Source organism: Canis aureus, chromosome 22 (genome assembly GCF_053574225.1).
Source record: "Canis aureus isolate CA01 chromosome 22, VMU_Caureus_v.1.0, whole genome shotgun sequence".
In the NCBI taxonomy this organism is placed as follows: Eukaryota; Metazoa; Chordata; class Mammalia; order Carnivora; family Canidae; genus Canis; species Canis aureus.
In genome coordinates, this window is record NC_135632.1 from 47,872,878 (window position 1) to 47,896,251 (window position 23,374).

At 38.5% G+C, this 23,374-nt stretch overlaps 1 long non-coding RNA gene and 1 other non-coding gene across 3 annotated transcripts in view; one reads left to right on the forward strand and one right to left on the reverse strand.

Annotated features, from left to right (window-relative positions):
- Nucleotides 1-4,437: 4,437 nt before the first annotated feature.
- LOC144294171 (uncharacterized) overlaps nt 4,438-23,374 on the reverse strand; it is a 227,099-nt gene continuing 208,162 nt past the window's right edge. For both annotated transcript variants that reach the window (XR_013361612.1, XR_013361613.1), the window contains 2 exons: nt 6,562-6,686; nt 4,438-5,405 (listed from right to left, as the gene is read on the reverse strand). This is a non-coding gene — a long non-coding RNA (uncharacterized LOC144294171). The remainder of the gene's footprint in view (nt 5,406-6,561; nt 6,687-23,374) is intronic.
- On the forward strand, nt 20,078-20,182 carry LOC144294433 (U6 spliceosomal RNA). The gene has a single exon (XR_013361813.1). It is a non-coding gene; the product is annotated as a U6 spliceosomal RNA (small nuclear RNA).

Here is a 23,374-nt window from a genome sequence, read left to right on the forward strand (position 1 = left end):
CCACTCTCACCACTGCTATTCAACATAGTACTGGAAGTCCTAGCCTCAGCAATCAGACAACAAAAAGACATAAAAGGCATTCAAATTGGCAAAGAAGAAGTCAAACTCTCCTTCTTCGCCAATGACATGATACTCTACATAGAAAACCCAAAAGCCTCCACCCCAAGATTGGTAGAACTCATACAGCAATTTGGTAGCGTGGCAGGATACAAAATCACTGCCCAGAAGTCAGTGGCATTTCTATACACTGGCAATGAGACTGAAGGAGGAGAAATTAAGGAGTAATCCCATTTACAATTGCACCCAAAAGCATAAGATACCTAGGAATAAACCTAACCAAAGAGGTAAAGGATCTATACCCTAAAAACTATAGAACACTTCTGAAAGAAATTGAGGAAGACACAAAGAGATGGAAAAATATTCCATGCTCATGGATTGGCAGAATTAATATTGTGAAAATGTCAATGTTACCCAGGGCAATATACACGTTTAATGCAATCCCTATCAAAATACCATGGACTTTCTTCAGAGAGTTAGAACAAATTATTTTAAGATTTGTGTGGAATCAGAAAAGACCCCGAATAGCCAGGGGAATTTTCAAAAAGAAAACCATATCTGGGGGCATCACAATGCCAGATTTCAGGTTATACTACAAAGCTGTGGTCATCAAGACAGTGTGGTACTGGCACAAAAACAGACACATAGATCAGTGGAACAGAATAGAGAACCCAGAAGTGGACTCTGAACTTTATGGTCAACTAATATTCGATAAAGGAGGAAAGACTATCCACTGGAAGAAAGACAGTCTCTTCAATAGATGGTGCTGGGAAAATTGGACATCCACATGCAGAAGAATGAAACTCGACCACTCTCTTTCACCATAAACAAAGATAAACTCAAAATGGATGAAAGATCTAAATGTGAGACAAGATTCCATCAACATCCTAGAGCAGAACACAGGCAACACCCTTTTTGAACTCAGCCACAGTAACTTCTTGCAAGATACATCCACGAAGGCATAAGAAACAAGAGCAAAAATGAACTATTGGGACTTCATCAAGATAAGAAGCTTTTGCACAGCAAAGAATACAGTCAACAAAACTCAAAGACAACCTACAGAATGGGAGAAGCTATTTGCAAATGATGTATCAGATAAAGGGCTAGTTTCTAAGATCTATAAAGAACTTCTTAAACTCAACAGCAAAGAAACAAACAATCCAATCATGAAATGGGCAAAAGACATGAACAGAAATCTCACAGAGGAAGACATAGACATGGCCAACAAGCACATGAGAAAATGCTCTGCATCACTTGCCATCAGGGAAATACAAATCAAAACCACAATGAGATACCACCTCACACCAGTGAGAATGGGGAAAATTAACAAGGCAGGAAACCACAAATGTTGGAGAGGATGCGGAGAAAAGGGAACCCTCTTACACTGTTGGTGGGAATGTGAACTGGTGCAGCCACTCTGGAAAACTGTGTGGAGGTTCCTCAAAGAGTTAAAAATAGATCTGCCCTACGACCCAGCAATTGCACTGCTGGGGATTTACCCCAAAGATGCAGATGCAATGAAACGCTGGGACACCTGCACCCCGATGTTTCTAGCAGCAATGACCACAATAGCCAAACTGTGGAAGGAGCCTCGGGGTCCATCGAAAGATGTGGTTTATGTATACAATGGAATATTCCTCAGCCATTAGAAACGACAAATACCCACCATTTGCTTCAACGTGGATGGAACTGGAGGGTATTATGCTGAGTGAAGTAAGTCTATCGGACAAGGACAAACATTATATGTTCTCATTCATTTGGGGAATGTAAATAATAGTGAAAGGGAATAGAAGGGAAGGGAGAAGAAATGTGTGGGAAATATCAGAAAGGGAGACAGAATATAAAGACTCCTAACTCTGGGAAACGATCTAGGGGTGGTGGATGGGGAGGAGGGCGGGGGGTGGGGGTGAATGGCTGACGGGCACTGAGGGGGGCACTTGACGGGATGAGCGCTGGGTGTTATTCTGTATGTTGTAAATTGAACACCAATAAAAAATAAATTTATTTAAAAAACCATAAAAAAATTAAATTCATCAAAGAGAGGGATTATGTTGGTACAAGGTAAAATATATGGTAGTCTGAATAATAGCATTCCCTCTCCCAAAGATGTCCATGACCTAATCCTGGGAATCTGTGAATATATTACCTTATATATCAAAGACTTTGCAGAAGTGAACAAGTCAAGTATCTCAGCATGGGGAGACTATCCTGAATTTCCTGAGGGGGCCCAAGGTAATCACAAGGGTCCTTATTAGAGAGAGGCAGTTGATATATATTCAGAGGGAAAAAAAATGTAAGAATGGAGCAGAAGTCAGACAGAAGATTCTCTGAAGAGGCTAAAAGGGGCCATGAGCCAAAGAATACAGGTGGCTTCTAGAAGCTGAAAAGGCAAGGATTCTCCCCTGGAGCTTCCAGAAGGAGCTAACCCTGCTGGCACTTAGATTTACCATAGACTTCTGACCTTCAGACTCTTAAGTGAATGAATTTGTGCTTTTAAAGCCACTAGGTTTGTGGTATTTTGTTACAGTGGGAATAGGAAACACATATGATAGTATTACATAATAAAGAGCCTACGGAAAGGGCTACTAGTAATCATGAACATGGCATTTGTCCAAAATATATTGAAAGGCTTAAAATATACCAGTTGTGAAACAGGGATAGGTTTCTGATAAATTTTGGCTTGACTTAATGGTGTCTACTACATAGCCAGCTTACTCTGTGCAACATACAATTATAAATACCTCTCATCACTAACAATAATACTAAAAGGTACATATTATCATCATTTAGAGTAGGGTAAACTAGGATACTGCTCCTCACAAAGGGAAAGTAATTTTGCCCAACAACAAGCCAACAACAAGCTGGAAATAAGTAGAGCTAGATTTTAACCTTTGTTCTGTCTGGCTTCAAAACTCACGCACTTTCCACTTTGGTATATTTTAAGTATTCCTGTTTCTTTTAGTTTGATGCTCATCATGGGTAAGGACAGTGATAAAAAGAAAAGAAAAGGAAAAAAATGATTCATTGAATAGCAAGTCATGTTTTCATTTCTTTCATGTGCAAATAAAGGTATCTATTTCTCTAAATGGGGAAAGCAGTATCCACCAAAGAACTCTGGATTAGGAAGTATGTCATTAATACCTAAGTGACCTAAACTGAGATATCTAACTTACAGCTTGAAAACCCCACTGAAATAAACCTGAAATATTATATGTTGCTCTAGAACTAGTGACAGGCGTTATCCATTTATCTAAAGTTGAAATGAATTTCAGCAGGAAACGCAAAGGGGAATATCCCTACCAGACTACCATTCACTGCCAAAGGGGATAGTACAGTATACACAGAGGGCATAATGGGACCAAGGAGATCTCACCAACACTCCTGGCTCAGCACATTGTGAACACAGGGCACATGTTTGAGGGACAAATCTCAGAATTCTTTGGGGCCTTTACTCTGGGTGCCAAGGTTCATCTGGCACAAAAGCTCAAGAGTATTTATTCACTATCTATGCTGACTATCCGAGCTCTTTATGACATCTCTGCTCTGTATTATCTATGCTCACTGTGTAAGACAGGTCTGCACGTGCAGGGAAGTGGCTGTGCTTTGAATGCAGGTTCTTCCAAGTAGCAGAGGGCATTTGGAAAGGCAGTAGCAGTTCCAGGAAGCTCTATGATGTCAAGCAGACCAGGTGTACAGTTAAACAGGTGAGCTGCCTCCCTCCAAATATAGTATCCTCCTGGTTCTCTAAGTTGGCAACAAAAAATTACATCAAATTGAAACTTCCCATAACTGGATAGTGATTCTCCCTAACAACAAGCTAGGAGTTAGTGGAGCTAGAATTAAAACCTAGCTCTTCCTTCCCCCAAACTTCTTTCCAACATTCTTCATTAAAAAAAATTTTGTGTGTGTGTGTGTATGGCTCTGAAAAGAGCCTTTGGATAGGATGGAAGTGAGGGAACAGCTACCACAGCAGAGGACCAGGCCATCCACTTCACAGAGCTGTACCTCCTAAAGCCCCAACATTCTTCCTGTTAAGTATCCCAATTTCTTCTTGTATTCTGATGCTCCAATTAATCTAGGAGAAGGGAAGAAAAGAATAGAAAGGGAAAGTAAAAAAAAAAAAAACAGGAGAAGGGAAGGGGAAAGAAGAAGAAGAGAGACATATGCACATCCTGAAAGAAACTGTATCTGATCCTAGTGCATGAGACAACCATCATCAGCCTCTCTCACCCAGGTGGAAAGAATAAAAAGAGGAAAATCACCAAGTATGTGAAAAGACTCAAAAAAAGGGAAAGTGTGAAGAATGAGAATTTTCTCCTCAGGAGTCACCCCTTGATTCCTCTGTTGAAAGGGAGTCTGTGACTTGGGTATAGACCAGGGAGTAATTTATTTATTGAGATACAAGGAAATCATGTGGATGTCGGAGGGAAGGCAGCAGATACGAGTTTGAATCCAAATTCCATATTAATTGACTAGCCTTGGAATACCTGGGTGGCTCAGTGGTTGAGCACTCTCCTTCCGCCTGGGATGTGATCCTGGAGTCCCGGGATCGAGTCCCACATTGGGCTCGCTGCATGGAGCCTGCTTCTCCCTCTGCCTGTGTCTCTGCCTCTCTCTCTGTCTCCCATGAATAAATAAATAAAATCTCTAAAAAAAAAATTACTAGCCTTGGACTAAGGATTTAACTGAGGCTTTGTTTCCTTAAAATAAAAATGAGAATAATAAGCCCTTGATATTATTTTCAGTTCTGACTAATGTAAACTAAAGTGGACACTTGTTAAAGGAAATTAATAATTTACGGGATTAACAAAGGGGCATAGGAAACAAAATAATTCAATGGGCAAGTTAGAAGGAACACTGTAGCCTCATCCAGAATTTCCAGAGAGCAAGTAAATTCTTGCAATTTTCAGTCATTTTATAGCTCCATTGAAGATTTATCTACCCAGTATTAACTATGAATGGCCTGATTCACATTCCCTCCCTGGCTAAGGAGTCTTAATTTATTGCCTACCTGGATACTATAAAATGGGGAAAAAGTAATTTTCTAAAAGGAAGTCAGGCCACTACTGTCAAAAAAAAAAAAAAAAAAGTGGAATGGATGTTTGGTGGGCCAAAACAAGTGTCTAAGACATCCTCATACAGTGCTTGCAAAAATTAGATACAAGACTATTGGCAAAGGACCAACAGATAAAAGCTAAAATCAGACAGGGGACATAAAGATCCTATGGTCCCATGAATTAGAGGACTACTTGGCTCTTTAAAACAGAAACCGAGCCCCTGAGGTCTTGTTTTCAGTTAAGCCACTTCTGAGGGATCAGAATCAGTTTAGCCATCTTCCTTTCACGGATCTGAAAAGAATCAACACAATGGGTTTCAGAACACTTCCTCTTTTCTCCTAACCTCTATTTAGCAAGACAAACTTTCTCTCTGGCCCCTTTCCTTCCACAAGTTCCCTTTTAATGTCCCTTGGAAGGGGGGTGGACATTGATTGGTGGATGACAATTCTAATTGTGGCTGTATCCTTGGAAACCACAGAAAATTGGCTATTTTTGGCTAATTTGTTACTGTGATTTTCATTACAACAACCAAGAGTATATTTTAACTACTGTTTTTACTCTAATTCAATTAGAAAATAAAAAATGTTTAAAGCCAAACAGCCCTTAGACTCTAAGTCTCTTTCTGTTTCTTTATATGCCTCAGTGGTGAGTATAATAAAAGCCAGGAGAGGAAGCCAATATGTATGTGACTTGCCTTCCTGGATTTAGCTGCAAGAAAGATGTCTTGATTATTTGTTGAGAGCAAGGTGACTTATGGTCTGTAATGTCTTCAAATCCCATCCAGGCAGTTCATGGCCATAGACCCAGATCCGACCCGACCAGTCACCTTTCTCTGGGAGGTGAGGTTAACTAAAAGGAAAATCATTTCCTATGGAAGTCTAAGTGAATGTCAAGTTCTTCAAGGCAGGAAATATGTAGCTGCTCCCAAAAATAGGCTGAAACCCATCCCCCTGAAGCTCAGATTACAGCATGATCAAGGTTATAGGAGCAAAGACTTCCTATCTTCTCAGGGCTCACACTAATATATTAGCGCAAGAAAGAGGGATTCATAACCATCAAACTTAATTAATTTGTATTTGCATTTCTACCTAGCCGGAGGGGAAACCAGGGAAAAAAAGGAAAGGCCTGTTGTTACTTTTTTATTGTCAACATACATTGTTATTGCTTCCCAGCCAATATCGTAAAACAAATTGGAAACAGGGTCCTTCCATCCCCGTTGTAAGTTCCAGATCACCACTCTCTAGCACACACAGTGTAGACATATATCCTAAACTTGGCCTGTCCAGTGCTATCACTTGTGAGTGTGAATCTCTAGGGTAGATGTAAAAAGCACAGGGACAGTTAGAGATTAGTCACTTAGACTACTATGTATGGTTGAACTCAAATGGCAAGGCAGCAATTACCCTTTCCAGCAGAGCTCAGCAGCACATGCTGTGTGTCGCCATACCTCCTGTGGTGCTCCCAGAAATGGTGGCCCATGACTTGCTAAGCAGACTGTTTTTGTATGGGAATGGGAGGAGTACTTTGCTTCTGTTATGTCCTTTCCAATCTTGTTTCACTAGCCTGAAAGACCTGAATAGAAAAGGAATAAGGAGTAAGGAAAGTGAAACAAACACCTAATTTTTGTCAGGTTTTTCATACTATTCGGATGTAAAATTTTTATATCTGTAGGTTTGATAAACTTAACATTTAATTACCAAAAGACTTGGGAGATAGGAATTTCAGAGAAAGTTTATTTTATACAAACTGTCCACTTACTCCTAAATGCATTCTACAAAATCCTACAAAAGAGACCAGAAGAAACTCCCTTTGTCAAGTACTCAAGAAACTAGAGAGGAGAAAACCAGCATTACTACTAAATATTCTTCGAGTTGTTGGTAAGAGATGCTGACTTTGAAATTGACCACCTGGCCTTTAATAAGGTTGGAGGATGCTAGAATGGCATAACCAGTTAGCAAGTTGTAACTGCCTGAGGAAAAATATTTGTACATGGCTGAAAGAAACAGCCATAGGGCAAAGTGATGATCACAATGGCCTGACCCACTGGAATATATGGTTATTGGTAATTGATAATGGTGTTCTATCTGACAGGAAAAGATGGACAGCCCACCAATGTTCTGCTTGAGATTTATAGCCTTCAAATTCTATGCCTCACAAAGGCAATACCAGAGCCATCATGATAGGATCCTTTTACACTTGAGTTACTTCCCAGATGCAGATGTCTTTGAACTGAGAGAAAGCAGAGTATTCTAGAGGAAGGATTCTGCAATAACAAAGAAGTACTTACCATGAATCTTCCTCATAGCCTTCCCAAAAGGGCCTTGGGGCCATTAACCAGGCTAAGTGGGCATTGAGTAAAGAGATTTACCCAGACATTGGGAGGTTGTTGGAAGTTCAATTTAAATCAAAGCTAATCCCTAGGGACCCAGAATGTCATAGGAAATAATGAGGACATTATAGAGGTCAAGTATTGAATAGACTGTGACTTGAGTATACCTCATAGTAGCCCCATCTTGTTCTTCATCTATATCATGTATATATCCTTGGTTACTCAGTGTATTTTAGACTAGTTAGCCTAGCAACTGGCATAATAATAATTTTGACCTGACTCATGGAATAGGTTTATTTTGGCAGGAAGATGAATGAAGGTTTCTAAAACTCCCTATCTATACCCAAATGCTAAGCCAAAAATATAATGACATCCTTGAGGAAATCACAGAAGAATCTACCATCATTTAAGACTTGAGAGATTTAGAGTGTTGATACTTCTCACCTTGACGTTTAACTTGCCAATTCGGTTAGTAGAGAAGATGGATAAATACTTGAGGATGACAAGTAGTAGACATATATTTAATTAGGTAATGACTCCATTTATAGCCGGTTTGTTAGATATGATCTGCTTACTGGAGGGAATCATAATCTAGAGTGGTCAGTATGCTGCTATTAATATAATCAATTATTTCTCCTTATCTCAAAAAGAGGCAACACCGGAATCTATTGCTTTTCCCTTAGCAGAAAGAGCTAATCAACTTTACCCTTCAGACTTAGCATTATTGCAGTGTTTTATATCTGTTTCACAATTTAATTTGCTGGGACTTTGATCTTCTCATCATCCTAGATATATCATGCTGGTTCATCATGTTACTGAGAGTAGAAAGCTAAAAGTAGTAACTACAGCAAGTGACTTGGAAACCCTTGCATGATAGTGGTGAGGAGATGAATCCTTTACAAATAGAGAATTACAGAATGCTTTTAATTTCTGGGGATCCAGTGATCTGGAGCATTTTGGCATATACTGTCTCAAGTGAAAGCATCCTGAATCTTGCATCCCCTGATACCAAGAAAGAGGCAATGAAATCTTGGGAATTTTACAGGCAACATATACCATACTTGTTGTGCTTTTCCAATCTGTTTACCAGGTTATTATAAACATTTCAGCTTTGAGTGAGTATGAGTAGAGCAAGAGGAAGCTATCCAGCTGGTCCAGGTTGTAATGTAGGCAGCTCTGCCATTTGGCATTTGTAACTCAGCTGATTCCATGACACTTGAAATCTGTGGTAGATGAGGATGCTGTCTAGAGCTTGTGAAAACCCTGGTAGGAAGATCACATTTCTTAGGTTTTTATGGATACAAATCCTGCATATTCTTTACAAAGTAACTATTACTTTGGAAACACTCCTGCCTCTTCTTATACTATGGTTGATGCTTATGCACCTGCCCATTCAAAACTGAGATCAACATCATGGACTGTATTACCTAGCAGCTCCAAGCCATGAAGTCAGACGCACAAAGCAACACTCCTTTATTAAATGGAAAAGGTGTATATGGAACTAGACCTAAACAGTTTCTGAAGCATAAGAAAGTTGCATGAGCAGATGGCTCACACATGCAGCATGTCTTCTCTTGGCACACAATCACCCGTCCATCCAACCCACACTTTTGATCTCATGGGGAGTTTCCTACGATTAGAGCAACTGTAATTTATCATATAAATCTGGACATTTTTGAGCTGAAAAGTAGGCCAGGACAAAAAAGCCTAAAACAAGACTGTCCTACTCAAACAATTATGCATTGTCACCCCACTGCAGTGATTTTCAACTAGGAATAGTCTTACCTCCCTTTCCCAAGAACATTTGGCAATGTCTGGATACATTTTTGGTTGTCACCAGTTGGGGGTATATGATGGGTATCTAGTGGATACAGATCGAAGATACTGCTAAATATCCTAAAATGCAAAGAAAGATCTCCTCTACAACAAAGAGTCATCCAACCTAAAATAACAACGGTGCCTAGATTGAGAAGCTCTTCTATAACTACTTGACTTAGGGGAAAAATAGTATTGTATGGAAAGTTCTGCATGACAGACTAGTACCTGGGAGAGTGGACAGCTCTAGCTTTATAACCACACTCAGGGTGGAGTGGGCAGGAAAGAGTTGAAGAAAGGGAAATATCCCTAGTAAGCAGTAGTTTAAGGGTTATAACAAATTTCCACTTGGACTAGAAGAAGAGATGCTAATGTAATGATCCACCCAGATCTCTGAATGGAGGGTCATGTCCTTGGAAGGAACAAGGTTAGAAAACTTCAAAGAGATCTGAGGAAAATATATATTAATGTGCCACTAGTAAATCAACATTGTAAATGGGCATCAGGATCCCAATGCAGAAGAGGCTCTTAATTAACAAGAGGCATATTTGAGTCTTTCAGTTAACCAAATTCTGTTGAGCAGCCCAGGTTCCCCAGTGAGAGTCTCAAGATGTAGCCATAGTAACAGAGACGGTGACTGTACAAAGGTAAAAAAAAAAAAAAAAAGAAAAGAAAAAAAAGCAAGATTGTCTTTCTTTCCAAGTTCAACTGGATACCCCCTTTGTTCAGTGCCTGATTTACTCTACTTCACTAATAGTAGTAACCATTCAGCAGCTGTGAATAGGGTACCATACTCTGAGAAGCTCAGCAACTTTCCTGGTGGTGAGGTGATTACATTGAATCCTTTCAATTATAGAAGAGCCAGTAATTTGTTCTCATTCTAAATAATGTGTAGATTGGACCCAAATTTTCTTTACCTGACAAATATGCTTCTGCCAGCATATTCAAAAGTCTTATAGCATTAATATGGTATCATGCAAATGATGCTTTCAATCAAAAAATATAATGAAATGAACGAAACAAAAACAGAAACCTGATGCCTATGGGATTTAATTTTATTTAATGTACCCCATCTTCCAGAAACAGCTTGTGTCAAACAATGTAACCTACTAGAAAGTTAGTCATAACACCAGCTGGGAAATAACACCATGCAAGTTCAGGGCAGAGATCTAGAGGAAATAGCTTATATTCTAAACTAAAGATAAACATATGGTGATTTTTTTTAAGCCAGATTTTTTTTAAGGTCCATGAATCAGAGAGTTCAGGAGGAAATTACAATTAAAATGTTGCATCTACTATATTGTATATTATCTTTATATCTTGATTTTCCATAAGCCAAGCTAACCTCTTGCTCATAAAATATTTTGTTCTTTCTTATTTACTCACCATATATAATAATGTATCCTATACCATTTTATAAGTGACTTTCTATTAGACACTATATCTTACTTTTCTTTGTTTCCTCAGTACTTAGCAGACAGTGGAGGCACTCAGTAAATATGTATTTAATAAATGCATGAATAAATAAACAGTTAAGTCAATAAATAATAAATAAAGCCGAATCGGATATTTTCATTTTTTTCAAATGACCTCATAGGAAATTTGCCTTCATCTGTGCATGTTCTTACCCAAGCCAGGAATGACTTCATGCTAGAAGCATTATTATGTAAAGGATATAGTCACTTGTTTTCATTGATTTTACTGTCCACTTTTAGAGAAACAAATGAATAATAGAAATGCACTGCTCAGGCTTTTATCACATTACCTATTCACTGTGACTTGCTGTTGGATAAGAATCTAAATTATTTCAGCATAATCAGAATGCCAATGATTATAAAACTAAATAATTCTAAAATGTATCCTACCACCCCTACAGTTATACTGTTTATAACTATCATCTATCTATCTATCTATCTATCTATCTATCTATCACTTCTATCCTCTACCTATCTGTCTGTCTCTTTTAGGGGCAACCAGCACCGAGTAAGCAGGCAATAATCACATAATATCACTTCCAAACACAAAATTCTGTGACACTTGAAACACTGTTTCTTTTATGATCTCTCTGCTTTCAAAAAAACTCTTAATCACTGCAATCAGATGTGATCGATAAATCAAAATAGAGGAAAGATTCTTTGAACTAAACTTTGGCTCAGCAGAGTTATAAATAAACAAACAAATGAGTGAATGGAATGAATGAATGAATAAGAAAAGAGACTAATCTTGGGCATTCCCTTGTTGTAACTTGTTTTCAATGACACACTTTGAGCACATTTGAAGTAAGATGAAATTTTAATGGAAAGATATCTCTGAAAGAATAGAAATCCTTCAGTAATCACAATGAAAGATGGAAGAGGAACCAGATGTAGAGGTAGCAACAAAGCCAAGAGACAATGTGTAGCACCCTGCTAAGTCACTTAACTTTTGAGGCATGGTAAACCACCCCAAAATTCAGTGGCTTAAAAATACAGACCTTTATTTAGCTCACACTTCTGCAGGTCAGCAATTTGGGTCAGATTTATCTGGATGATTTTTCTAGTCTTGGTTAGGCTGTCATGCTTCTGCAATCAGCTGCCAGATTGACTGGTTACCAGTTACCCTAGAATGTCCTCAGCAGGATGCCTTGGGAATTTTGCAGCGGACTATTTCAGACTTGTTCACATAGCAACAAGAAAGCTATCACAAGCATGCAAAGCCTCTTGAGGCCTAGGTTAGCAACTGTCATAGCATCATTTTGCTGCATTATACTGGTAAAAGAAAGTCATGTCAGTTCAGATTCAAGAAGAAGAAAAATAGAGTTCACACTTTGATGAGAGGAACTGCAAAGTCATATTGCAAAGAACATGGTTATAGACAGGGCTGAGGGATGGTGGTCATTTGTTTTTGCAATTTACTGCCCCTCTGTCCAGAGAGCAAGCTGACTGATTTACAGCATGGCTGGCAATTAATGGCTAATATCATAAAGAGTCTCATCTTAATGAATTAATGGATAGAATCTGGACTTCAGAGTAACAAGTAACCCATGCAACAAGATATTTGACTTTGGACAAGTTACTTTTCCTACCTGTAAGAGATAGGCGTTATTATTTTTACCATTAAGACTAAAATTGTCAGTGAGGCATTCTGCTAGAATTTGAAGACAAAAATATGCTAAAACCTGCTATAATACTTGACATATATTCATTGTAATCTAGGTGCATTATGCAGACTGAGGCAAGTCACTTTCGACTTTTGTTTTCTTATGTGTTCAACAGTAACATTCCAACTTGGCCCTCATAAAAGTCAAGTGAGAAGTAACTAATACATGGTAGATCAGATGTTGAGTGATGAGAACTTGCTCCTTTATTTTTTTTTAATCTTTTTTTAAAAAGAGTTTATTTATTTATTCATGAGAGACACACAAAGAGAGGCAGAGGCACAGGCAGAGGGAGGAGCAGGCTCCATGCAGGGAGCCTGATGTGGCACTTGATCCCAAGTCTCCAGGATCACACCCTGGGCTGAAGGTGGCACTAAACCACTGAGCCACCGGGACTGCCAGAACTTGCTCCTTTAAACCAACCTGGGTCTGAGGAAGACCTCACAGGAACATAGCCTTTTATAGGATGGCTGTTTGCCACCAAATGAAGAGGTTCACAGGTTTTGAGAACTCTCAGTGATAAAGTGGAGTTTAGTCTGGGTGGACCCTTGCCATTTTAACAAAGGCAGTGCATTAAAATGAGAGAGGTCAGGCTTTAGAGTCTGATGGAGTTGGATTCAAACTCCAAATCTTACACAGTTTTTTTGTTTTGTTTTGTTTTTAGCGTTCCCCGCCACCTTTAAATCTTACACGGCTTTATGGGTGACTCCTGCAAGTTGTTGAAAATCCCAGGTCTTTTATTTCCTCACTTGCAGAATGAATTCTGGGATCCAGGTGTGTTTATTCAGGCTCTCTATCCATTCCCATCTTTCCTTTAAAAAAAAAGATTTTATTTATTTATTCATAAGAGACACAAAGAGAGAGGCAGAGACATAGGCAGAGGGAGAAGCAGGCTCCATCCCAGGACTCCGGGATCACTACATAAGCCAAAGGCAGACGCTCAACCACTGAGCCACCCAGATGACAACGCCATTCCCACCTTTCCTAATGTAAATGACCCTAGCTTCCTCAGTAGGTCCTGTGCCTGACATCTACCTCAGCTCTCAATCAGCAGTTTGAACTCCTGGAGAAAGAAAATGGCATATATACTGAATATAGTCACCCAGGCACATGACACATATTTTTGTGCTTCGTAAGAGAGAAGACAGATGCTGGTGCTGACATGACTGAAGCCCTATGAAAATATTAATTATGGAATACCATTAGCTGTCCACCCAACCTAAGCTACCTTCCAGTGAGCCAGTCTCAAGGGCCATTTTCTGTTAACTTATGATTTAATCAAATGTTCCATCACTTTCAGATTTTATTGTCTCCAATCCATTCAAATCCTACTTCTCATGGCTCCTACAACACAAAAGCCTATGACTCTACTTTCCTAATAAGCTTAAAAGTCATAAGAGACACCAAATGGATCTAACGGTCCTATACAACCCATAATATGCCTTATTACTTTTCCCTAAATTACTGTCAGCGTCAGCTGACCTAGGCCTGGAGGAGAACCAGCCTTGTTATGAGTATCCCTCCAAATATGTCTTCCACAGCATAAAATATTGCTTCAGAGTTTTGGTGTTATTATTTTCTGCACAAGGCTGGGGTTTCAAAAAAATAGGTTCCATATCAAATTCAACCGTATTTGGAAAAGCTGGCTATATATGATGACATTACACAATTATTTACCTTTACTTACAGGGCTTTGATCCTAATAAAGATAAGGTTTTCTGAATAATGAAGACACAACTGAAATTCCAATGGGATAGATATGGGGCAAACCCTGTATGTGCAGTGTTAAGAAGCAGCAATAAATTCAGTCATATCTAATTATCATTATCTCTTTAGTAGAACATTCATGCCCAATCTCCTTTGCACAAGCTCTTGATTCCTTACTCCTAACTGTCCACAGTTTGCTTTTCTCAATAATTATATTAAGTTAGATAAATTAGAGTCTAACCAAAACTAATTTTGCATAATATCCGAGTCCATTTGTGCAGAGTCTCTAAAAACCTCTGAGCTATTTCTCCAGGCAGTAGGATAGCTAATTATTTACCTCCTAGCAGCCTCTAAGGCACTTCTGATCCTATGTTTAGAACAGAGAATGATTCCATTCAATTAGGAGAAAAAAATGCCCACAGCTTTCCTAAGATAACATGAAAATTCCATCTATCCAAAGGGACTAAGTAATTTACTCTCTGCAGATTCCTTTGGATCCTGAAATAATGTGCAGTGATGCACAGGCACATGGTCATTATGCCCCAGATTTCCTCGTTTAGGAAATCAATTCTTAAACATTGGGGATATGCAAATTCAATTATTCTTGAACTGCAGAATGATAATCATGCACTGAAATCTGTATTAGCATATCCATGTGGAGCAGGCTTCTCCTCCCCCAGGGTTCTCTGCCACCTGTTGAATTAATTTGGTCTCATCCCTTGACATCCATCAGGTTCTGCATATGACAGGGGCAGCAGGCTAACTTAACCTGTTGTCAGAGGAAACTGCAAAGTTACATGAGAGAGTCACATCTCAGCAGAATACTACAGAGAAGAAGCAAAAACTGGAACAAAATGTTTAGCCAATCCATCACCAGCTATCCCTGAACAATATACCTTGGCAAACAAGGACCATTGAAATCTAATTAAGAAGTTTCTCTTCTGGCCCACTGGGGATCTGCACAATGACACAAGAACAGTGCTTAACTGGCATGGTGCTTGCTAAGCAAGCACCTGGGAGTTAAATTCTGTCTTATTGTTCTTTTTAAATATTTCTGAACTACAGGGAAATTCTATTGTCATGATTCTAGAGAGGCAGAAACAAATTTCATTCTCAATCTGATTTTAATCTACACACAGAGAAAGAAAAATCTTGCATTGTATTCATCACTCCCCCACTGACTCAAAATCTTCCAAAGGCTTAGGATATTTGTTATATATGGAAATTTGTTATGTCTGGATATATATATATATGTGTGTGTGTGTGTGTTATACATGGATATATGTTATATATGGATTATATATATTTATATACACGGATATATATACAGCACATAACACTTCCTGTCCCAAGGAACACTTGCTGGCCAGCTATGTTGCAGGGCTGTTTGTGAAACTGTAAGTTTCTATGTCTTATTCAATTGTGATATCCCACAGATCTATCACATACAAAGTGCTCAATAAATGGACAATATTTCTGGCACAAATGGATTAAAGAAGCTAACTTTTCAATTGGTAAGAATAAAAAAATACATTGCCCTCAACCTTACTCATGTTAGCGGCTTTAGATATACATAGGACAAAATTATATTACAGCACTATAATGTCTTCTGGTATAATTATGATAGCATCAATCTTTGACATATCAGAAAAAATACACCTTTATTTAGATCGATTATGAAAAAGAAGTGAGGTTTCCGGTCTCTTCCAACATTTTCCTCGGTTTTTCCATCTTACAACCACACTAGTTTCCCTATTCCAATATTGAACTATTATTTTACTTTTTCTACTCCTCCCAGCACTATGTTCCCACCTTCCTTCCAACACAGCCACGGTTCCTCCAGCTACAGCCTCCAATGCCACCACGAGGCTTCTCACTACTGAGCTAATTCAATAGTCCACCACACCCTCTTGTCTGTGCTGCCAGGTTTTCAAACACTCCAGATAACTTCCTTGCTGAAGAATTCAGGCATTATACAATTGCTGGGGATCTCTGTGTAATGAAGATTGGGCTTTTTAAAATATATCAATGAGCTTATTTTTCTTTAAAATTTTTGTGTACATTGTCTCTTACCTGAGTAAGAGGCAGCCTGCAAAAGAGCTGGAGATAAAAAGATAGAGTTAAGATTACTGTTTGCCATCTAAAACAAGCATAAAAGCAACAAAAGGACAGTGTAAAGCTAGGATGTACTGCAAGAAAGAAAAAATTCTCAGTTATTTTATCTCGCTTATAAACATATCCAGAGAGCATCTGGATGCAAAGGCCATAGAGACTGTTCTTCTGTGCCTGGGGAGGGATGCAGAGATCATATGAGAGAGAAGCAAGAAGTCCTAAGGCTGGCCTTTCTAGCTCAAAGAATTATTTGAGGGGTGGACAGTGGAGTGAGAGGAAGGGAGTGGATCATTGACTTAGATATAAATGCTAAAATTGTAAAACTTCTACAAATAAATAGAGTATCTTCTTAATCCTGAAGTTGACAAAGATTTCTGAGATAGAATTCAAATAGGACTAACTAGAAAATTAAAAATGAGAAATTAAGTGGTCATTAAAAACATAAAGAAACAAATTTTTGTTGGATCCTTGGACTTCCCTTGGCTTCCATGTGGTTTGGAGGCCCCAAGAAGTCCCTGTGAGGCCCTTCATAAAGTAGACAGTAGTGTGGCCCAGCCAGTGAGCTCCTCCATGGTGAGGGACAGGTTGAGGTTACCAGACAACAGAGGTGGCGGTTAGGTGGCAGATACTGCTACAATCAGAGGCTGTTCCAACACAGAAGAGGGCTGTGCTGGTGGGCCTATCTAAAAGAACTGCCAATCTCTTACTGATCTGAGGAAGGCAAGCCTCCAGCTACATCAAACAAAGGCTTCAGCAGCAAAATCCAGTAGAACACTCATGAATGGAACCAGTTTTAAAAGCCACAAGTCCAAGGAGTAGCCTGCACTAGGCTCTTCAGAGCAAAACTCAGGAAGACAACCACAGGGGCCGAGTTGACTCTGAGTTGAAGGCAATCAAGACCCTATGGGCTCACCAGAAACTTTTGCCCCTCCCTTACCTACATAGACGAATCGAAGATCTAAAATATAAAGAAATTAAATGTTTTCAGGGTCTGACCAGCTAGAAGGACAGAAGTGCCATTTCCTGAAATGAGGAAAGTGGTGGTTTCAGAGGAGGGAAAAGGAGGGTTAAGTTTTGGACAAGTTAAGTATATGGAGCTTGCTGGACATCCACATAGAAATGTCAAGTCAGCAGTGGACAATAGGAGCCTGGAATTCAAGTGAAGACAGGGCTGGCAATATAAGTTTGGGAGTTAATTTTCAAAACCATAGGAATGGGCTAGGGAGTAAGGGTAAACAAAAAAAAAAAGTAGTCTAATGCCTGGATCCTGGGGCACTCCAGCATAGATAGATCAGGAAGGGAGCGATTCTCCTGGTTCAGAAAGTGAAAGTGTCGATGATATAGTTCTTGGCTCAGCAATAATTGATTTCATGAAAAATTGTCCATGTAATTGTACTAAGAGAAAGGAAGAAGGAAGAATAGGTATGTGTGGAGTTATCAAAGTGACACATGATCCACTTCCAAAGTAAGAATATAATAAATTACTCAAAATTATGAATAAATAGCTTTATAAAGATGATATATGGAAACAGGAAGGTTTATACCATGAGGAATAACTGAAGAGTAGAAAACAGCTTCTTTGGTGTGGGAGGCAGAGGGATTGGAGGATGGGGAATGAAAGAATGGAGCAAGAGATTACTCTTCATTTAAACTTCATACAGTTGACCTTGCACGACAGGAGGATTAGGGGATTAGGCCACCACCTGACTCCATGCACAGTGGAAAATCTGTATACAACTTTTGACTCCCTGAAAATTTAACTACTAAGAGCTTGCCCTTGACCAGAAGTCTTACTGATAACGTAAATGGTTGATGAACACAACTTTGTATGTTATGTGTATTATACACTATATACTTAAAATAAAGAATAGAGAAGAGAAAAAAATGGAGGCATTTTTCCAGAATAAAAGTTATTAGCAGAGATAAATTATGTCTGAGTGACCCATCTCTGTGGCTGGGCAAATATCTAATTCTTAAACATCTGCTCCCTTTCTTGTTGCCCTATGAACTGCATTCCTTTCCTCCAATGTCTCAGACTCCTATAACCTTCTCACTAGTTCAGGAGGACACATATGCCTTATTTTGCCTGTCTTTGGAATTTCTGTGTCTGTGTGAAGTCCCTGTATGTACCTATTAAATTTTATTTTCTCCTGTTAATCTGCATTGTGTCCATTTGATTCTTAGTCTAGCTAGAAGGACCTTTGAGGGGATGGAAATTCTTGCATTCTGATAGGCCTCTTCCAATTCTTCATAGCAGTAGGTGATTATATTAACCAATTTCTTCATAAATGTAAAGTTTATTTTTATGAGATTCGGGATTAAACTCAGGGTACTTGTGTTGTTAACCTGTGACATCCATCAAGCTAGGCAGCCACTATTATCCAGCAAGCAAAGTATAAATGTGACAATAAAATGCCCCAATAAGGGTTCCCAGGAGGGTGAATGGATCCTCTAATCTCTACTTGCAACAGCATTTGCACATAATATATTTTACTACATTTCTGCCAGCCCATTGGACAATAACTTTCTTGAGAATGGGAGAACTCCTTATTCTTTGAATATTTACACTATGTAGAAGCATATAGGATAATCCATTATGTAAAATGATGAAATTTACCTTTAGCTCTAAATCTCCAGACAGGGCACGTGGGTGGCTCAGTGGTTGAGCTTCTCTCTTCTGCTCAGGGTGTGATCCCAGGGTCCTGAGATCGAGTCCTGCATCAGGATCCCCTTGGGGAGCCTGGTTCTCTCTCTGCCTCTCTCATGAATAAATAAATAAAATCTTAAAAAATAATAAATAAATAAACTTCTAGACAATTAGAGGAATTAGATTTTTAAGAGTCTATTGAAGAGATCGTACAGTAACCAAATGTTCAAGATTTTTTTTTTCAAATGTTCAAGATTTGAGGGAGTCAAGATATCTGCCAAAAGAAGGAACTACATTGATATAAACCTGAAATTAGTTTTTGTGTTTCCCCTAGATATGTTCAATTTGGTGATAGAACAAGAATTGAAGAAGTCCAAAAGAAAATCACAGTGAAATGACTGAGATATCATGGACAGTCTGTACAGTTTTCAACAATCTCAAAATACTGAGGATGTAACAAATGAAGTTCCAGGTCTGGTAAGAAGGAGCAGCTTCTCTATATTCCCCAGGCTTTTAGCCACTGTATTTAACATTCTATGGCACAAGAATAAAAGCAAACAGAGAGACCAGCATTTACTAAGAATAAAACTTGACTTGAAAGTAGTTCTTATTAAAAGACTTATTAAAACTTCTTAGCAGACTAGCAATACCAGAGAAAGGATTTCCTTAATACGATAGAAGGTATCCTAAATACATATATAGTAATAAATATAAATTATAAGTATATAATAATATATAAATATTATAAATATATAATAATATAAATATATAAATAATAATGGGTAAATATTTTATATAAATACATGTATAATATATACATATATCTTAATGGTTAAATATCTAAAGATTTCCTTCTGATCTAGAATGAGACAAAAATGCCCTCTCTTACTACTCTTTTTCTTACCACTCTTTTTTTCTTTACTGGAGATCCTATAGTCAGTACTATAAGACAAAACATGCATATTTATACATTCACATATTAGTTATATATGTGTATATATGTGAGTATGTGTGAATAAAAGGAATAAATAAAACTGTTAATTTTATAGAACATGGTTATATATATAAAACATGCCTAAATATATATAGACAAATATGGAAATATGACAGTGCATTTAGCAAAATCATTTTTTAGAAATCAACATAAAATGTATATTTATATAATTAGCAATAGACAAAATACTATTTTCAATGACATCAAAACATCAAATACCTATGTTCGCTTCAGCAGCACATATACTAAAACTGGAATGATACAGAGAAGACTAGCATGGCCCCTGCACAAGGATAACACGCAAATTCATGAAGCACTCTATATTTTGGGGAAATCTCCATAATTTTCAACTTACAAATTTTTTAAGGCATTTCTGCATTTTTACATGTGTGTGACTTGATTGGTGTTATTAATGTTTTTGTAAATATTTGCTATTTTTTTATTTCACTTAATTCTAACAATTTTTTACTTTAATAAAATGTTCTAAACATTGAAAAAAATTAAATACCTGCAATTCAATCTACAAAATGCTTTCAACATTTCCATATAAATAAATTAGAAGAACTTTTACAATAAATTAAACATTTTTTAATAGAGGGCTATGCCATGTTCATGGATAAAAGGTAAAATATTTAAAAATATAAAAACACTAAATTGGGGTAGCCCAGGTGGCTCAGCAGTTTAGTGTTGCCTTCAGCCCAGGGCCTGATCCTGGGGACCGGGGATCAAGTCCCATGTCGGGCTCCCTGCATGGAGCCTGCTTCTCCCTCTACCTGTGTCTCTGCCTCTCTCTCTCTCTGTCTCTCTCTCTCTTTGTGTCTCTCATGAATAAATAAATAAAATCTTTAAAAAAAAAACACTAAATTTACCTATACATTCCATGGAATCCCAGCATATATGTGGGTGTGCATAAATTTATATACTGATTCTAAAATTTGTATGGAAATCCAAAAGACCAAAAACACCAAGACAATCTTGGAGTGGACGGACAAATTTAGAACACTTACACTAGCAGACATCAGGTCTTATTATAAAGTTCCAAAACTTGAGATTGAAAGGTATTGGCATATTGTTAAGCAGTAAGCTGAAAAGAACAAAATGGAGTGCAGAACCAGACCACATACACAGTCACCTGACTTATACAATGAGGGAAATACAAATACCATAAGCTACAAACCTAGGTAGAATAGTAACTACAAATCATGACACAAAAGGTAAAAACTGAGGAGGCCACTTTTAGGCAACACACTTGAGCAATGGAAACTTGATCAAGGCAAAAGGGCCCACACCACTGAGATGAATGCAAATAGGCTCTTTAAGTGACCCACCTCAAAATAGCCATAGATTCTAACCAATCAGAGGGCTATACTTACAACCAGTCACAGTCACCAAAAAAGGGAAAATTTGATAGTTCTCATACCTCTTCACTCCACTCTATAACTATGGCCCCTCAACCCCACAGCAGACAGCCTCTCCTTTGCTGTCCTACCTGCTGCTCCTTTGCAGCATATTCAGTAAACTTCATTCTATTTTGTTCTGCCTTGGCTGAATTCTTTCATTGCCTATGACACTAGCTCCCACCCAACAGGGAGACCCCATAACAATTACAATAAAAAATTGGAAAAAGTCTTAGACATTTCACAAATAATGGAGTGTTCAAGTGTTCAATAAGTACATACATGTAAAAGTATTCAACTCTTTTAGTCGCGTCAAAGAAAAATGACACCAAAAGGAATTAAACAGGCAAGGGACTCCTTATTCAAGACTAATAGGGGTCAAGATAATTGCAGTAGGGGAGAGAGATTGAACTCAACTTGCTAAAACAAGAAGCAGGGAAGTTTTTGAGCATAGGCTGAGCCAGCAGGTCCTCTTGGAGGACCTTAGGAGGGAGGTTGGTCAAGGCAAGAGTAGGCCATCTGTGTTTGCTAATAGGTGCTTATCAAGAGACTTGGAGAAGATTTACATTTCAAAGGACCAGACGTACTCTAATGGGAGATAAAGGGCCTGTATATTAGCTAGGATGCACCAGGGAAGCTACTCTCCAAATGGGTTGAAAGCTCTCAGCAGAAGTGAGGAAGGGGGAAGAGAAAAAGCCCCAAAGGAATGCTTTGCTCTGCAGAACCAGCAGTTCTAGCCAGAGAGATGCCCAACTAGATGTTTTACCTGATATCCCTGTACTGGGCATTCCTGGCCCCTTAGGTGAGCTATTTTGAGCTGGAATGGAGCTGAGAATCTGCATAGAAGCCCTGTTAGTTGTTCTGAAGTTACCTCTGGCTCATTATAATACTAAGATCTCCTCTTATGGAAGTTTTCTGCCATTTTTTTTAACATACAATGTATGCACTAGCATGTTGACATGTTGAACATGTGCAACTGAACCAAAGTGCTCGTGCAACCTGCCTGCTCCCACCCCTAGCACACTGAATAAAGAGATTTCCTATACTAATACCACCAGGAGACATTTGTCTCCTTACTTGAAAAAGTAATAAAAAGTTCTTTGCTTTCAATACTATTTCTGGGGTTGTGTTCAATTTGATGTTCCCCAACTGTGGTTCATAAATGGGATATCTCTTGATTGGATGAAAGCCCCCAAATATGGGGCAACCATCATGTAGAAGCTGGTGGCACTGGCAGTGAAAGTATTCACTGAGGCAGAAAAAAGGAGTCAGAAGTTTATTGAATAAACCCACCACAAGGAAGGGTTGGGGTCAGGACAGCAGAGGAGAGACTGCAACAAAGCAGTGGGTGGTGGCCAGTTTTAAAGGGGGAAGATGAGGAGGTAAGGTCATGTATAGAATCTTCCATTTTTGGGGAATTGTGCCTACATCTAAGTAGCCCATTGGTAAGGTAGGGTCTATGGATATTTTGAGGTGGGTGGCTCAATGGACCTGTCTTCAGCCAGGTGGTTACTGTGACCCTTTCTCTATTCCATTGTTCAAGCATGTTCACCTAAAAGCAGCCTCTATACCAACCAGTGCACTCTTTTAGTTCCATTAGTCATAGTTAGACAGAAATCTATGTGAAGCTTAGCCAAGCTGAGGGGAACTTGAAGGCTATCTTGATCATTTTCAAAATGATCACTAATCTTTCATTTATTGCTATAATTTTTTCACTTTAAAACTGCTGATGAAGTTCTGAAGCTGCCGGTAAAACTCTAAATGAAATAACACAAATCAAAGTGCCCAACACAGGGGCATCTGGCTGGCTCAGTTAGTAGAGCATGATCTCAGAGGCACAAGTTTGTGTTCAAGGCACATCTTGAGCGTAGAGTCTACTTAAAAAAAAAAAAAAGTGCCAATACAGGACCTGGTCAGTACAGGCATATGGGTTGAATAAAATGAACAAATGATCGCATAATAATCATAAAATTGGTAAATTGGTGCTCACAAGTTATTAGCGGATTTGAGCTTAGATGAGTAAAATACCATAAATATGTTGATTAACCTTCCTAAATGTTCACTAAATGTAAAATGATGCTACCTCAGGCCTTAAGAATACATCTTCATTTAGATAATAAATA